The sequence below is a fragment of the Nanorana parkeri genome, unplaced genomic scaffold (genome assembly GCF_000935625.1).
Source record: "Nanorana parkeri isolate BGI_ZX_2015 unplaced genomic scaffold, ASM93562v1 scaffold725, whole genome shotgun sequence".
NCBI lineage: Eukaryota > Metazoa > Chordata > Amphibia > Anura > Dicroglossidae > Nanorana > Nanorana parkeri.
The window spans coordinates 730,532-747,641 of record NW_017306993.1 but is presented as its reverse complement, the minus strand read 5'-3'; positions in this window follow the sequence as shown (position 1 = coordinate 747,641).

The window sequence follows — 17,110 nt, the reverse complement described above, 5'->3', positions numbered from 1 at the left end:
CCTACCCCTTTATTGTAACCCCCCTTCCCCCCTCCTCTCCCGCCACATATCCCCAATTGTTCTCCAGGTGCACTGCACTATCTCAGCCACTCCTGGGGTTTTGCCTGCTGGGTTATGTGTCCACCACAGGATGCTCTCCATCCTCGCACTGTTAGTAAGTGCCATATAGTTGTAATGGGACTGACCCCCTTCTGGGGGATCCACCCCCTGAGTGAACACCTCTCCCCCGGTGTGGCAGACTATAATAGTGGCCTTCTATGATGGCGGAGGGTGTGGGGAGGCGCACTGTAATGGTCACACGAGCCCTGATGTGCCCTCTACCCACAGTATAGTAGAACCGGGTCCCGTATCCTACTTCCCTCCTCTCTGTCCCTTCCCGTCTCACTTGACGCCACCCTATGCCATCGCACCCCACCTCCCCGCTGCGTTACACGCTGGTTGATCCTTGCAGGTTCTGGCCTTTCTACTGCCCGCATAAGTTGCCCTGTGTACCAACACAGGTTGATGTTGATGTTTTCATGTATAGAATGAACACTTAGTTGCCCTTATATGTTTGGCACTTTCTTGTGAATATTTATCGTTACTGTTTTGCTCATAGTGATGCCCGGTTCTGATGCTGGAGCGAAACCGGTTGCCCTTGGTTTCTCCACACGAGATTTCTCCATAGGCGAGCCGACTGGGTTGGTATACCTTGTTGTGCCCAATGGAAGACTCGGTTCTTCCCCTTAGGTTGTTTATGTGTTTTATGTTGTCTCTCTTCCCCTCTAGTTTGTGGATATTGTTTTTTCCCTCTCTCTGGCCCTTGTCTCTGTGCTTTCCGTCTCCCTACCTCAATGTCTCTGGTGCTCCCCTGGACCACAGCTTTTGGTCATTTGTTCCGTGGAATAACATCCAATGCTATCTGTGACGTTTGTCTCCCTGAATGTACAGGGATTGAATGAGCCATGTAAACGCTCTCAACTTGCTTACTCCATGCATAAGCGGCATGCGCAGGTCCTCTTCCTACAGGAGACCCACTTCAAGGACCCTGTAGCCCCACGGCTGTCCTCACGATATTACCCCTTGGTATATACTAGTAATAACTCCATTTCTAAATCCAAGGAGGCAGCCATTTGCTTTCACTCCACAATGCCTTTCCAGCTCCTGCAGGTTGATCGTGACCCTGATGGCAGCTACCTTTTCCTGAAAGGGACCCTCTTCCATAAGACTTTTACATTTGTTAATGTCTATCTACCTAACCAGTCCCTGTTGCATTCCTTCTTAGCCATACTCCGCCCGTTGGAGACGTTTGCAGAGGGGTACATAGTGATGGCTGGGGACCTTAATTTTCCTCTGGATCCTCGCTTGGACTCTTCCTCAGGAAGATCCTCTGTTTCTATGTCACACCTGAATCGCCTTGAAACCCTCTTGCACCGCCTCCAGCTAGTGAACACACAGTATGGCGGATACTAAACCCTCCTGTGCGTGACTACACCATTTACTCTTTCTCCCATTGCTCACATAGCCGTATTGATTATTTTTTGGTGTCCCACCACCTTCTTTCGTGGGACCCCCACGCTGCTATTGACTCTCAGGTGTGGTCAGACAACTACCCTGTCTCTCTAGCTCTCTGTATCCCTGGACGGCCCCCCCACTCTTTTACGTGGAGATTCAATGAGACGCTGCTAAACGACCTAGTTACAGTAGATGCCGTCAAGTCGGCAATCGCAACCTACATCGCTACGCACGCCACAGATGATACCGCCCCCCCCCCGGTCAAATGGGAAGCCTTCAAATGCCTACTCATGGGTATCCTTATTTCCCATGCCACCCACCTGAAAAAAGCGCGCTTGGCGGAACTTACCTCCTTATTGGGCGACATAAGTCGACCCGAGCTCCCACTTTGTTAGCATTGGAACAGAAACGTTCTCATCTCCGCTCCCTTCTAGATCTCAGCTCCCTAAAATACAGGGAGTCCTTGCGCAGATCTTTGTATGAACATGGCGATAAGTGCGGGCGTCTGTTGGCACGGTCCATTCGAACGCAACTTACGAGCACTTACGTCCCTAAAATACAGACGAAAAATGCCTAGGTGGTTCACAGTACTGACCAGATTGCGCAAGCGTTCAAGGCCTACTATGCCGAACTATATAATTTACCTGCCCCGGGAGCTTCCTCCCCGATCTTGGACCCCCTGGAACAGGCGGCCTCATACATCGCGGCCACCCTTCTCCCGATTCTCCCGACCGAAGCTGCGGCCCTCCTCAGGGAGCCCTTCTCCCTAGAGGAGGTTACAGAGGCCATTGGGGGACTTCCCTCCAGGAAGAGTCCGGGACCTGATGGCTTCACTGGTGCTTTCTACAAACACTTTAGAGACCCAATAGCCCCTCTACTCCATTCCACGTTTAACGCCATCTCCGCGGAATGCCGCTTCACCCGACAATCGCAAGAAGCACATATCACGATTATCCCTAAAGCTGATAAGGATCTGACGCTCTGCTCTAATTATCGCCCAATCTTATCAATGTGGATCTTAAGCTATACGCTAAGCTCCTAGCAAATCGCCTAAGTCACTATGTCCCCTCCCTTATCCACTTGGATCAGGTGTCCCATTCCGCGAGGCCAGAGATAATACTGTCAAGACACTAACACTCATGCGCTATGCTAAATCTACAGGCCTACCTATGTGCCTGTTGTCAGTTGATGCAGAGAAGGCGTTTGATCGCCTCAGTTGGAACTTCCTTACTCTTACGCTAGAACAGATTGGACTACCAAAATTGTTTGTGGATAAAGTTATGGCCCTCTATCACTGCCCCACGGCCCGGGTGCGGGTAAACGGCTCCCTGTCCCTTCCCTTTTCCATTCGGAATGGAACCAGACAGGGTTGCCCACTGTCCCTGTATTTGTATATCTTGGCCATGGAGCACCTTGCTGAGGCCATTCGGCAAAACCCATCGATCCAAAGGGTCTGTGTCCAAAACCAACACTAAAAGCTGGGTCTTTATGCAGACGATGTTCTCCTCTACTTGTCCAACCCCAGTGTTGCTCTCCCCTCCTTGCTAGAAGAATTTCGGAGGTTTGGCTTCGTCAGCAACTTTAAGATGAACTTACATAAAACCGAGGCCTTAAATGTCTCCCTCGCTTCAACGGAGGTTACCCACCTCCAGGAACATTTTCACTTTAAATGGCAACCGTCTGCTATTAAATATCTCGGCGTCCTTTTGTCCTCGGATCAAGCAGACCTTTATCGCCTGAACTTTGCTCCGTTTCTCCAATCTACTATCTCACGTCTACAGACTTGGACCTCCCTAGGACACTCCTGGATGGGAAGGATTGCGCTCTTTAAAATGGATATTCTCCCTCGCTTTCTATATCTCTTTCAGACTCTCCCCCTTACTCTCCCATCTTTGTTTTTCCATTAAATGCGTACTGCACTGCTTCGCTTGGAATGGTAAATGCCCGAGACTAGCCTACAACATTTTGTTCCGCCCAAAGGACGGGGGAGGCCTGGCCCTACCTGACGACTTATTATTACGCCACGCTCCTTACCCACGTCCTTGATCGGAAACACCATGAAGCTCACAAGCTCTGGGTCTCCCTGGAAACTTACATCTCACCAGTACTCCCTTTCTCGGTACCTTGGCTTAGTCCTGCTCACTGCCCCTGCTCCTCAACGCTCCCTTTCACTCTTCCGCCCCTCTTGAAAGTGTGTGAACTTTTAGTTAGGACTCATGGCCTGTCTCCCCCAGGAGAACCCATGACCCCCATAATGGATAACCTGGAGTTTCAGCGAGGCTGTATTTCCTCTAGCTTCCTCTGCTGGTCGTCCAATGCACCTTCGCCTTTGACAGAAGCTCTCACGGGGATGGACCTGAAATCCCTGGTTACTCTACTTGCCGACCATCCCCATATGCCAGGATCGTGGCTGCTCTATTTCCAGCTCTGAGCGTTTTATGCTACAATGAGGGATCGGGCCACTCTTCAATGCCCGTTTACCTGGTTTGAATCTCTTTGTAGCCCGGGCGACCCACCTATGTCATCTCCTTGCTATACCGCCATTTACTTACGACAAGGTTCCAGGGCCGCCTTCTGTTCATGACTAGATGGGAGACGGAGTTAGATGTCACACTTACTGAAGAGGAAATCCAGACCTCGTGCAGGCTCACCCAAAAAAACTTGGTGGCCAGCACGGCTCAGGAAAAAGGCTATAAAATCCCAACCCGCTGGTATAGAAGCCCGACTCTCCTACATAAAATATTTCCAGATAGGTCCTCATTCTGCTGGAGGTGTCTGACCGCAGAGGGCACTCTCCTACACATATTGTGCAGCTGCCCGCTATTGGCACTTTGGACACGGGTTTTCGACATCTACAACCAGGTAATGGGGACTGACCTAGCAGCATCAGCTACAATAGCCCTTCTCTCTATTCTTCCGGGCCCCCTTGTGTCTGTCAAGAAGGACCTACTTCGTTTCTTTCTGGCGGTGGTGGCACGCAATGTTGTCCCTCGCCATTGGAACACAGTGGTCATCCCAACTGTGCAGGAATGGATTGCAGAATTGTGTCTGATTATGCGCCTTGAAGAACTGACGGCCTCTCTGCATGAACGTCAGGCCAAATGTGCAGTCTTATGGGCCCCCTGGATTTTGTATATGGGTACAGCAGCTTTCCTGGCCCTGTAAAGAGCTGGGGTCTCTCCTAGTGGGGAGGGGGACTGATGCACTGCCGCTAATATAATATAATATAATTGTTTCATTTCACAGTGGCATTATCTGAGTTGTGGGACCCGACGGAGCCTTCCCTCCCTTTTGTCTCTTTCTTACTGCTCACCCCCTTATGTCTCTCCTACCCCGTCTTGAGTTGTGTGTATGCGTTTTACCTCCTCCTCCCTACGTTTATTGTTGTCCGGTCCGACAGGATGCAACACGGCCATATCACCTCATACTATGCCTTCAGTAGGGAATGTATAGTACCCGAATTACAGCTACTGCTCCTCACAATGTGATGATGCCTTGATGTCTAACACCGCTGCCAACGTGACTATTGGATGGCAGGCACTCATGTACACATATCTGCTATGTATATCTGGACAGTGAGGATGTGTAAATGCATCCCAAGATTTTGTATTGATATTTGGACGTGATTGCACTTTGTACTTCTGTACGTTTTGTACTTTTGTAGTTATGTACTTTTTGTATTGAAAAACCGTAATAAAATCTTATTATTTAAAAAAAAAAAAATGTTGTCACCTTACCTCTTACCCTGGTGGTCAGTGGGAGCTCCCTTTTGGTCACTGGGGGCTCCCTGGACCCTGGTTATGGGGGGTCTGCTGTGGCCGCAGCTGCAGTGGCTCCCTTCCTCCGCCGCCTCTCTGCCACATGCACCCGGCTGATCGATTGATCCGGGCTGGCTGGATCAGGCAGACGCGGTCCCCTAATCAGGCACTGTAGAGGGCCATCCGCAGGGGCCTCCCAAGGACCCTCTTAAAGGAGCGAGCGGCCGCGTGATTACAGAGCCGCATCTGATACGGTCCAAGTGGCAGAGAGGCGACGGAGGGAGCCACTGCACCGGCAGCCGGAGGCTTCATATAGCGGGGGTCGGTGACGGGCCCTCTGACGGCCGTGGGCAGGGGCCATTTTTAAAGGCAGCACATAGGCCACCCTGCCCCCCAGCCCAGTCCACCCCTGGTGCTGGGCCCCCCAGGCTGAGGCCCCGGTGCGGCTGCACGGATGTGACTGTGGGGGGACATTAGAGTTTAAGCTCCTCTGTACAGAGACTGATGTGACTGGCTCAGTGTTCTCTGTACAGCATTGCAGTATATATATATGTCAGAGCTATATATATGTATAATAATAACAGTGTGACTGGCTCAGCATGGCGGCAGCGCGGGGGGACCGGGTGGTGAGCGGGGGCCCATTCTAAAGCCGTGTAAGAGGCCCCGAAATTTCTGAAGGCTGCCCTGTATACACACACACACTAAAATTTATATTTTACACTGGAGGTTTAAGGGTATTTTATGTTTGGGCATAAAATATTGGGATGCTGTGTAATTGTCCCCATAATAGTTAATATAATTCAGGTGTTGATAGGCTGACATCTGATGGTGGCTTTGGATATAGCATCCTGAGAGTTGAAATAAAGGAGATAGAGTCAGCGTGCACCCTTTAAAGAAAAGTCCTCCGGACGAAATGCGTCGGAACGAGAAAAAATGCTGACGCTACTCGCAGGGAGTTTTGAAAGTATCCCGGATGGACTGGTAAACTGCACGATATTTTATACTGGAGTTCGGGGGGAACTGTCTGCTAGAATCGGCCGAATCTTGTTTGCAACAATGCACATTTAGTTTCTAAATATACATTTTTAGATTATATTGAATAAATTACCATCAAACATTTTACACTATGTACAATTCTGATCTCTTGTATTTGGGGAAATAAAAGCAACCGGTGAGTGACCTCTTTTAAGTTAACCATCTGAGATCTGGTGGAAAAAGAGGCATATAAAGAATCTGGTGAGTGTGCTAGGGATTGCGCACATGGAGGTGGATCACTGGAAATTCACTGCACAGTGGAGAGAGTCACGAGGAGTCACAGTAGACTATGGACTGTTTGTCGTTTTGCTAATTCGAATAAGGAATTGCCACTTTTTTTTATAATTCATGGACACTATACAGTTGGAGCACACTATATATGAATTCCAAATGGAATTTTATTTGCATGCAGAGTTTTTGTTCTTATATATAATATTGTGATTTATATTTGTTATCAGAGCACAAGAGTTCATTTTGAGGGTTGGAGATAGCACTGTGTATATCGTCTTTATTCTACTGACAACTAGCCAGATTAAAAATGTCAGCTTTGTGTGGACTTACCCTTTAGCTCACTGCTGGGAACTATGTAAAGCCAAATTCACGTTTAAAATGTTACATAATCAAAAATAATTTATTTCTGATCTTTCTTATAGTGTACGTATGCAAAACTGGACAACCTGAGATCATATGAAACTATCATTTGAGTGCACCTTTTTAGAAGCAGCCTAAAAGGAATAAAGATTGGCAAATTATGAGCTGTAATACAATGGCTTCCATTCCTGCTCTAAGAAAGGATGACAAGTACCACATCTTTATCAGCTACAGCTCTGGGGACTCTATCTGGGTGTCTGGACTCATTCATAAACTGGAGGCTGCATTTCCTAACCTGAAGATCTGTTTTCATGAAAGGGACTTTGTTCCAGGAAGGACCATTATAGATAATATGGTTGAGTGTATCCAAAGCAGCCAGAAGACTGTGATGGTGCTGAGTCCAGACTTTGTACGCAGTCGTTGGTGTCTGTTTGAAGCCAACTTGTCTATGTTCCATGACTCCATGCTGCAAAAAGCCATTGTTCCCATTATGTTGAAGCCATGTCCAATGCCTCTTCATCTGAGTCATTTAACTTATCTGGAAGCTGATGATGAGCAATTCTTTGATAAACTTACCCAAGTTCTTCTGAGCAATAATAGCCAGCTAACTCATTCTACTTTAATCCATTATCAGCCATCATTCTTGTACAATGGGAAGAACCTTCTCACCTTGTCGGCTCTCAATGAGAATGATGAAAGTTGGCAACCTGGGGTCTTTTCTTCTGGTTCTGTTCCCGATTCACTCAGGGCAATCTTAGATGACTGTAGAATTTATAAGGAAGCTATTGAGATTATTAATGATATTCCTCATTCTAATTCCTGTTTACGTTTTACAGTCTGCCAAGTGCTGTTGTGTATATTATTTATTGTACTATTCTTTGCAATTATTATCTTTTGTATTGTTGCTACTGTAGTATTCCCATTGCGCACAAGTATTTTTTGTAACATAGTGACATATTTCTTTATTCTAATGGTTGCTGTGTTGCTGCTTCCAACTCTGTGTATTAAAACCTTATGCTGGAAATCCAGGAACGCTAAGACAGTGACTAAAGAGATGGTAAAGAAGACTGGTCAAGCAAACTGCATCCTTAGTAAAAACTCTGTTCTTGCTGGTTGCTCATCTAGAGCTCAGTTGTACTTTGTCTATGTGACTTTACATCCGTGCATGGAAACATTTTACACCACTTTTGGTCACAGTAGTACACTGGCTACAAACATGTGGGAGAAGGCCATTATGACTTACTCTTCTGATTACGCTTGCTGCCTGGCTAGGAAACATTTTCCCCTCAACTGCACAGATTCCCCTGGACATATGGAAGATGGGATCTGTTTCTGCCAGTATCTATCCACCCAACTACAGATGGAGAAATGCATTTTGTATTAAAGGTGAATTCCAACTTGTGCAATATTTCCTGCAATAAAGAAGTGTCAAAACTACCAGTTTGTAAAAACATACAAGAAGTTGTAAGTCAATTAATTCAATTGCAAGGACCCTTTTGATTTGGCATCTGCCGCTTTGAGTCCATCTACACCCATCCCTCAAACTGAAGTTTAAAGCTTGATGTTTGAACCCACAACATTAATTTATTGTTAATGAGAGAAACAACACTATGATCAGAAAGGAGTTTCTGTTGCTAATGTCACAGAAATTAGGGCAGAAAAAATGTAGTTTAGGTTAAACTGCCCTCTTGATAACAGGCATAAAAAGTATAAACATTTGAGGGTTGCACCTATAGTAAGTGACAGAGTAGAAGTAGTAGTAGTAAGTCAGTGCAGGAAAGGTTTTATGGAACATATCTTTTTAAAGTTCCATAAACTTTAAATACTTTAAAAACGTTACACAGTTGCATGTTTTAGAACTGTGTAAAATAAATTGTTGTCTTCTAAATTATGTCTTTAAAGTGTGCCTGCAATACATAAAATTTTTATGTAAATAGACTTTATTGAATATTTGGTTTGACATGCATCACCAATTCAAAAAAAGTTGAAACACTGTGTAAAAATCTACCTAAAAAAACAGAATGCAATGATTTGCAAATCTCATAAACCCATATTTTATTCATAATAGAAAACACGTGAGATGTTTAAACTGAGAAAATGCACCATTTTAAGAAAAAAATAAACAAAAAGCTGGCGTAGTAAGAGGTACTAACAGGTAGATGTGACGTACCCCGGTACTCAGGATGAGTATGTCTGCCTCTGTAGTCTTCCTTGCTCAGGAGATATTGCACCACGATGATCATTAGCACCCAGTCACTAGTCAAAACCAAGTGTAGGGTGAAACAAACTCTGATTTATTGAGCAACTGTACCATCTTTTATACACGAGGTGATCAGATAAGATTATAATCCCATCACATACACCCTGCCCTCCCCAGACATTCTGACTGCACAACCCCGCAGGGGTCCAGCTGCTAAAGAGCTCCAGGCAGCCCTAGCAGGAGTCTGGCCAGACGCAGGAGAATGTAATTGTCCTGAGCTCCTTCGGAGTACAAAGAGGGGGAGGGGGGCGCTGACAGTCTTTTGATAAACAGGTTACACAGTATAACATACTTAAACATAACCCAACAATAACACACACAAAACTCAAACTGGTGGTGAGCATGTCTTCACAGTAGACATGTGCAATTCGTGTCGTTCCAAATTGAAATTCGTACGGATTTTGGTAAATTCGGACATTCGGATGCATCCGAATGACAGAAATAACGAAATCTGAACAAATCCAAATGTTTGATAACGAAATTCGAATACATCTGAATTTCATTCGGAAACTAAACACAACAAGCGGGAGAGCTGCCATTTACAGCTCTCTGGCTTCTCTGGATTTGTATCTCAAATGAAAACAAAGTAACACAATATTGTTACAAAATGTATATACTGAAAGAATCTGAGAGATCTGTGTTATTCTGTAATAGCTTCTGCTTCTTTTGCTGTTTATTGTGCTACATAAACTAGAGACCCAGAAGTTATTAAAAGATTGGTGTTGCAATAGATACAAATGTATTGCTCTGCGTGCAAAGAAAAGTCAGCAAACACTGGTGACTAGCAATGACTTATAATCTGTAAAAACACAGATCTTTAAAGCATGTTATGATTTATTTTTGTACTGTGTTCCTCTTCTTTCTGCTTTTCAGCAGTTTATGAAAAGACTTCTGCTGAGGTATATAGTATTTTGTATGAAGCATGGCAACCTAAATCTACTGACTATGAAGCAGAAAAGAAGAAGTGAAAATACAGTGCTTCACTTATGGAAGAATTTTTTCATAAAGTGTATGTAAACTAACAATTAACTTCTGTTAATTGCCCGCTTTTGGCCCGTTAAAGGCCAACTGCAACTTTTGTACAATTTGTTCTTAAAGGCATATCCCCCTGCCCTGCTGAGTGATGTTCACCTAGTCTATTACTTACCTCTGTGCCCATTTTAGGGATCTGCTCTGCAAAGCCTTTCTTTGTATCTGCTGAGTCCTCTTAATCTTGTTCATGTGCACCACAATCCCATTCATTCCTGTAAGGGGAGAGCAGCACTCCGGAGACCGCTGACGGCCACCAGGAGTATGGACCAGGGACAATAGTAAGTATTGGATGAGGTGGGCTGTAATCAGGTAGTTGGAGGCAGGTCTTAAAAGGACTTGTGCAAAAGGTACAATTGTCCTTTAAATATAAAAACTGAAAGTGTTTTGTTACATTTTGTTTTATATGTGCAAAAAAATAATGAAATAAATATGCATCTTGATCCTGACAGAAAACAGTTATAATGCACTTGAATCTATATAGCTTGTTTACAGTTTGCTCTTTTCCCTACATGTTCACAGTAACTCAAGTCTGCTTTCTCAGTAGCTAGAGTTCCACAAGTATTAACATCATTGCATCTACTATTACCACAAAGAAGCTTTCATGCATTGGGAACAACTCACAGCAAGAGAGGGAAAGTCCTGCTGGGAAACTTGGGGGGCAATTGTATATGAACATTACAAGTAACATAAGAATTACAGGTTGGTCCAAGACAGCAAATAGACCTCAGTGATAACATAGGGTGTAATATCAGTATTGTAAATAGGTCTCCAAAATTTTAGTTTTTTTTAAATAAATTGCTTGTTGGATCGGCTGAGTTGAAGTCCTTCTGCACTTCGACTCAGCCGAACATGCGGAAGTGCAGCCGAAGGTAGCCGATGTACGGCTGCAATCAGGCGTATTGAGTCGTAGAGAATAGCCGATATTTGTTCGGCTCACTTTACTACGGCTCTGCTATTGACTCGGCTGCCTTCGGCAGCTTTGTGAATAACCCCCCAAGTGTTCCAGAAGCTATCGGAGATGTTTTTAATAGAGCTTGTAAGATCTTCCACAAGGTAAATTTCCTAAATGCGATCCAACCAATGGTGGTTCAGGTCTCTTCCACAAGGCAGGGATACAAGTGCATGCAGCGTAACCAAATGCCTCTCAACTAAGCGTTTATAAGCTTTAGTCGGCATAGAATGTTGCAATAGAAAAAAAGGCCGGATCGTTTGGAATAGGAAACTCAGAGAATTTTTGGGTCAGCGCCTGGACCTGGTCCCAAAACTTCTGCAATGCTAAACATGACCAAAATACATGCAACACATTCGCTTCCGAGTTCCCACGTAGCCAACAACAGTTAGGGGGCTCTTACATATCTTAGCCAGGTCTGTGCATATTTTCGATATAGTGGATGTTTGTATGCCACTTCTGATTCCCACATACCTAAGTGCAGGCATGCGTATGATGGAGCCCATGGTGCTCCCATCGCAGTACCCCTTATTTGACTGTAATATTTCCCTTCGAATTGGAAGTTATTATTCTCTAAGGCGAACTCTAGTAGTTCTAATAAGAATTCGTTTTGTCTTGCCATCTCAATATCCATCCCGATATCTGAATTAACCCTTGGACAACCTACAAGTAGTAGGCGGCCCGAATCCCTTCTTTTTTTGTTTGGCGCGCAATTTTAAAGCATGACATGTTTGGTGTCTATTTACCCGACGTGACCCCGCTTTTTATATTTTACCAAAAATATGGGTAATAAATGGGTGTGGTTACCGGGGGTGTGGTCACTAAAGGGTGTGGCCACTGAGGGGTGTGGTCACTGAGGGGCGCTGTAAAGCTTTCTCGCACAGGGCGCCTAAAGGCCTAAGGCCGGCCCTGGCTGTGGCAACATAGCATGTAACGTCTGAGGGGTCCTATACCACCTCGAAACAATTATTTAACCCAGTTCTTGGTATGTATTACAGAAGATTGGTAAGATATAGGTAATCATTTTTTTTTTCAATCAAGAAAGTTTTTATTTTTGTTTTACAATAGACTGTAAAAGTCGAATATAGCAGTAACATACGATCACAGGCGATGACATAACATGAAGAAAAGCACTTATCATCTGCTACTATACTAGCATTACTGCCTTTGAGGCGCTGTGCACCGATTCGGTATCCAATAGCTTCCAGTGAGCGTTATGATATCGGTAGTCCAGTATAGTTAGAAAACATCTTGTAGTCTGAATTTAACAAAGCTAACTCTAAACTGACATAAGGAGTCGTACATTTCCCATACACTACTCCCGTCATAAATCGGGGTAAGGTGGGAATGGGTGGGAAGGGAGGGTAGGGAAGGGGACAGAGCGCTGCTGGGGAGCATAGGTGGGGGTGAGACCCCGGTCAGGTTGTGTCAATCCCGGTACAGTAGTATGCGAATGGGTAACCTGTCACCTGACTCAAAGCACCAATATTCGGGCATCAAGGGAGTGTGCTTGTAGACGTCGAATCCAGGGATCAGTTCGAAGCGGGGGATTTTATCAGTCAACCGAGCTGTGCGGCGCTCATTAGGGAAAAACCATTGAATTCCACGTTCCACTTGCGCAAAAGGCACTGTGGTGGATTGCCATGACTTTGCTACCGTCTGTTTGGCTGCTGTAAGGCCATGTAATAGAAATGTATGTTGTTTAGGCGTAACTCCCTCAGGGGGCAGGTTGAGTAGGGTCTGGTGTCAGTGTGAGAGCCATGATTGTTGACAGAAAGGCAAAAACTCTAGCCCAGAAAGTCTGCACAATGGGGCAATGCCACCATACATGCATATAGGAGCCCACTTCTCCGCTGCCTCTGAAGCATTGACCAGAATGACCCAGGACAAATGACCTTAGTCAGCTAAGTACCAAGTACCACCAATAGAGGAGCTTGTAATTGGTTTCCTGCACCTGCAGGCTCTGAGAGCTAGACTTGGTCACTTCCCAGATAGTTTTCCAGCTATCCTCGACTAGGGGGCCCCCGAGGTCCTTTTCTCAGGCAAGCGTATATTTATGACTGGAGGGTGTTTCACCAGACAGCACTTGGGCATAGAGCTGGGAGATTAGCCCTGGTGCGTAGGGATCAGTGGAGCAGGTTCGTTCAAACGCGGTGAAAGATTGGGCCAGTGGGAAATGTGGGCGTTTGAGAGGAGATGAAGTGTTTGACCTGAAGGTAGCGGAATAGTTCAGTGGCCGGTAGTTTCAATGAGTCTTGCAGTTGTTGGAACGTTTTTGACCCCGCACCAGTGTACAGTTTGTGCAATGTAGTCGCATCTCCAGTTATCCAATGACGGGAAAGCAGGGTTTCTCAAAAATGACAGGAGTGGGCGATGTGTGGACATCAGGTGGCTTGAATATTTATGTGTGTCCCATAGCTTTAGGGAATGTCTGGTAATCGGGTTCGATAATAGTTGTCTATCTTTGGGGAGCAAGCAAAGGAGATTGTTAATGGTCAGGGGATCGCAATCAACCACTTCAAGGGAGACCCACAGAGGGTGGGGTCTTTGGTAGCGTGATATTTTGGTAGCATAGCCAGTTGGACAGCGTTATAATAAGCTGAGACGTGGGGAACTCCCAGGCCTCCACTCAGTTTCTGTGAATAGAGTGTGGCGTGAGCTATGCGCGGGCGGCCTCCCTGCCAGATAAAGTTAAAAATTTGGCACTGTAGAATTCTAAGTCTATGACGTGGCACGGGGATTGGGAGGACCCTGAAGTAGTAGAGCAATTTTGGCAAGTATGTCATCTTGATGGCAGAGATCCTCACTAGCCAGGACAAGGTATAGTGCAACCATGCGCGGAGAAGTTGTGTGAGGCGAGTGAATAGAGCAGGGTAATTCGGAGTCAAGGGTAGCTGTTAGTCGGATGCCTAAATAGCGCAAAGGCTGGGGTTCCCACGCGAAGGGAAAAGTAGTTTGTGTGACGATGATGGGGGATTTGAGTCTGAATATTGCAGAATAGAATTTGTTTGTTTCCTGCAGGTCTTCATTTAGAACTGACAGGTCCCTCCACATTCCACAGAAGAGATGCTCTGGCTGTGATCTTTTATTGCCCAGTCTGAGTGAAATTCAAACATATCTCTGCTAATCCTTTTATGGCTGTCGTAATTAAAGGCATGGCACTAGGCCCTCCATATATTACAAGTGGACAATTTATATCAACAATCAGGTCTGGAGAGGTGGTGACCTCGCATTCTCTCTAAAAGTCATAAAACCGGAGGTTGAAAATCAAGTTACATTTTATTAATTTGGAATTGGGTGGGGATAGGTAAACTAAAGGTTCCTCCTCCGCCTGCTTTCCCACCCCAACCCTGCCTAGGGGCTGGCTTCAGGACACCCCCTAAGAGGAGCTTATAAAATATTCTGTGTTGGCAACTAGAGGGGCTCTTGGTTTTAAACATCATCGAGGAACTAGAAGTCTGAACATCGCAGAAGAGTTCCCCTTTAATCTTTGGACATTATCTGCTGGAAGTCTGCTTGAAGAAGAGCCCTGCAGACTTCCACTTTGCTTCTTGAACTCTGAACTCTGTCAGAACTCACAATTCCGGGACTGTTGAGTATTCTTCTTTTATTCCCTTTTATTTTGCTGTTGTATATATATTGTGTCTCTTTTCATTAAATCTGTCTATTTTCTGCACCGTTTCTTTTATTAAAGGATGATCTTAAAAATCGTTAAGCTTATCTCTACGCTCTAAAAACGAACTTAAAGTATCCTTGCTCTTTGAAGAGTGCTACTGTATAGTGAATCCTGTCATATTCCTGTTTGAGAGGCATATCACAGGCATTGTTTTGAATAGTCGCAGCATTTGCTGGGCATGGTTCCGAAAAACACATGGTGGCAGTGGAAGTTTGGTGGGGAAAGGGTTAACTGCGGAGTTAACCAACCCTGGTGACGATCGCACTCAGTCTGCTGACCTGAGATTGTGTCCTTGAGTGCTATCGCCACGTCCTTGTGACGCTCATGCTCGGTTCAGACTTGTGTATGGTCACGTGGGATTGACGTACAGCGGGTTTGGGCCGGGCGTACGTCACATATTGGTGGCAGCGCGGTGGGATAGTTCTGTTTAGAGCATTTAGTGTAGCGTTAGTGTTTAACCCAACACTAAAAGATTGTAACCTTTTTGCAACTGTCTTTAGAGATGAGCTCGACCTGACTTACTTAGAAGTAAAAGGTTCGGCTAAGAATGCTCTACTGCACGTGGGCCACCCGCGGCATTTCCCTACACACATACTACAGAGCAATAAAGTATTAAAATTAACTACGATCAGACTAATCCTGCATGTTATTGCACGCCCCACTCAATTTGGGCGCAAGCGGTGGCCATATTGAGTGGGGCAATTTAGATTAATAATGTGCTGGATTAGTCTGACCCAAGTTCATTTTAATATTTATTAAAATCTATAGTATGTGTATTTTTAAAAATGCCGCGGGTGGCCCACGTGCAGTACAGCCTTCTCGGCCAATCCTCTTACTTCTCAGTAAGTCAGGTCGTTGGAGATCTCAGAAGTTGGAACTCTCGATAGAACTTTGATAGAGCTTTTCTCCTCCTGATTAAGGATGGGCTCGGGCGTGTTCGCAGCTCCACATGCCGAGCCCTCTCCGGCCTCCTCCGTCAGTGTCTCTGCCCCCCCCCCCCGCCTCTTCCGTCTCAGGGGCCACTCGACAAATTTTTTTCTCTCAAGGAGGCCACTTGCCACATTCCATACTTTAAATTAAAATGTAACTATATCCAGTTTGGTACTACAGACACTAATACACACAATAAGGTCCTATTCATATCTGTAGGTTTAGGTGCGGTTAGGGATTCCTGCATAAGAAACTTGCGTTTTACTGCATCAGGAATCCCTAATCTGGCGTTTACAAGTGACAGCTGTCACTTAGTCAAGTTAATGATCAGGTGACAGCAGCTCCATGTAAACGCCTGCACACCGCATGTAATGATACGTGATATGATTACATGCGGTTAGAAAACACTCTCCATGGATGCACAATTGATGTGTCCAGGGAGAATGATTGATTCCTAACTGAATGTAATCATATCACGTATCTTTACATGCGTGTGCAGGCGTTTACATGCAACTTCTGTCACCTGACCGTTAACTTAGGTGACAGCTGCCACCAGGGCCAGCCTTAGGCCTTAGGCGCCCTGTGCGAGAAAGCTTTACAGCGCCCGTCAGTGACCACACCCCTCAGTGGCCACACCCTTTAGTGGCCACACCCCCGTAACCACATCCATTTTTCCCAATATCCGCACCAATTAAAGACTCTTATTTTGTTAAGTCAAGAAACATATTAAAAAGCATGATAAAAATAAAACTTTTATTCAAAGGTATTAAACTTGTAGGCACAATATAAGTATTCTTATCAAATAAAACAACAGAAGGTAAACAATACATTTCAAACTAAAATAGAGTCTATAAAAATAAAGTGTCAGGATGTCATGCCGACACCCTTTTTTAAAGTAAGTGCATCTAGAAAAGTAAAAATAGAAAACAGAACACAAAACCTAGACTACTTGTTAAATGAATGAATTACTATATGTCCGAATATACGAAAAATATATTCAGGTGCATAATAATTTGTATGAGAATGTGCGGCGGCCATGTTGGCCACCGGCGTGTTCTGTGAATGCGTGCCACTATCTTGGAGGAAGGGAGCATGACTTACATGACGCCATGCATGCCTGGCGTCAGGTCACGTCACACGCCGATATTGGCCCCACCATCTTGGTGTATACCTAGATATACAACAAGATGGCGGCGCCCAACACGTGCGGTATATGACGCCATGCGCCCTGCCTCCAGAACACGCCGTGACTGAATCCAAAATAGCGTAAAAAAGTGTTTTGTTTAATGAAACAAATGAAAACTTTTTTTAGTTTTCGTTTATTTCATCTTAAATTAATTTTTAGTCTTCGCACTTGTCTAATAATATGTGTGTGTGTGTGTGTG